We start from the raw sequence: 1982 nt of genomic DNA on the forward strand, positions 1-1982 counted from the left end.
TGACAGGGAGACAGGGAGGCAAGAGGGAGAGAGAGAAAGAGAGAAAGACAGAGAGAGAGAGAGAATACGAGTATAGGCCTGGGGGTTGTTTTTATTTGGGTAGTCAAGGATGGGAACCTAGGGTTACATGGACTCACTTGTTATTGGTTAAGAGCAGAACTTAAATATGAGAGAAAAAAAAAAAAAAAGAAGCAAACCAAGCAACCTAAATTGTCAGTTATCAAAATCAATCGAGATCACTAAAACAAAGGAGCTTGGGTGGAGTGAGAGGGGTCCAGTCTGACTTTATCTAGGCTTGTGCTGGCCATTTGTTTATTGGAGATAGCCATCTTTGAAGTGAATGCCTCTTTGAACTAGGCATCTCAGCAATCAAAGCTTAAGTCAGGCACTTGTAATTCAAAAAGAAAAGATTACCATCAGGATTTAGCTACAACAGACATTGTAAAGTTTGCTTTGTTAGAGCTTTTTTTTTTTGTAATTTACAAATTATCTCAGCCTTGTTCTTGGAAATGGTTACTTGGAAACAGTTTCATTCTTTTAAATCTAGGACCATTTGTGAATTTTTGTTTTAAGTTCATTTGTCTTTAAATACTTCTTCCTAGAAAAATGTCTGGTTTATAGAAGTCTTTTCTCAGATTTGAATTTACATGTAATTATAAGATGTTTATAACTTTCATACATAAGATAGTGTTGTTTTTTTTTTTTATTATTATTCTAAATATTTTGTATACATGGGTTGCAAATTTATCTAAATAAATGTTCATGCACAAGTTTCTTTTCTGGTTTCTGTAGCTTCCAACAGTTAGAAAAAGTTGATAAATGGATGTTTAAAACTTAATTCTTCCATAGGTACATAGATGAACTTGTTTTATATATTCAATAAAATTTCAGCTATTGTCCTTCCGGTTCTCTAGCCAGTAGCATAGCTTGCAATAGAAGCAATTGTAGCAATGTCTAAAGGCAGGATTCAGCTATTAAGTTCCAGATTCATTTTCAAAGTGTATTGACTATTGGGCTCACTAGATCATGAATGCACAGTTCATTCAGATGTAGAATATATCTATATTAGTTTTCCAGCAACTCCATAAATCTAGTTTGCCACTGTTTTCACCAGTAAATAAATTTTTTAGCATTCATTTAGATGATTTAAAAACCTACAACGATGACTGGAGTTAAAAGAAGCTGAAGCATTTTTGATAGCTATTTCTGAATTAAAGTTGTTTGAGCAAATCATAACTAATCATCTCATAAATGTATCCCAATTAAGGCCGATAAAAACTAGCTTATAGGTTATCTCCCTTTCCACACACATACACATTACATTCTCTATATTGAAGTATATTATATTACGAACTACATTTCACAGGTTTTTTTCCTACTTTTCTTCAATAGCCTTACTAGACATTTTTATTGCACAGATTTTATTTTTTTTTTATTAATTTTACTTTTTTTCAAGGAATTGGTTTTTAGATTTTTTTTTTTTTTTTCAGGCAAAGCAATCCTTAGTTGACCTCACAGTTTGCAAGGACCTTGTCAGTTTACAATCCCTTATTTTTTATTTTTCACACCTACAGCACCTGGTCTTCCTAGGTGGTCTCCCATCCAAATACTAACTAGGCCCAACCCTGCTTAGCTTCCAAGATCAGATGAGATCAGGCTTGTTCAGAGTAGAATGGCTATAGACCAGTTTTTAGATTTTTTAAATTCTTCTTTTTTGTTATATTTTTGTTTTCAGACTCCTAAATATTTGTTTTCTGTTTTATAAATTCATTTCTCCTATGTATCTTTCTTAATGTTCTTAACAGTGAATGCTTAATATCTTTTTTTATTCTTTCTTACTTGAAAATAAAAAATATTTTAGTCATAGAATTTTTCTCCAACCACTACTTTGTTCATCTCAAAACAGTTTAAATATATACTAGGACTACTCTGTTTTTTGTTTTGGAAATTATAAAATGGATGCTTAACAATTTTGCTTTTCT

The 1982-nt window shown here is 31.7% G+C and overlaps 1 pseudogene; it reads right to left on the bottom strand.

Annotated features, from left to right (window-relative positions):
- Positions 1 to 1565: 1565 nt before the first annotated feature.
- On the bottom strand, positions 1566 to 1684 carry LOC112483054 (annotated as a pseudogene).
- Positions 1685 to 1982: the final 298 nt, after the last annotated feature.

This window comes from Pteropus alecto, unplaced genomic scaffold, assembly GCF_000325575.1.
Source record: "Pteropus alecto unplaced genomic scaffold, ASM32557v1 scaffold100, whole genome shotgun sequence".
Lineage (NCBI taxonomy): Eukaryota > Metazoa > Chordata > Mammalia > Chiroptera > Pteropodidae > Pteropus > Pteropus alecto.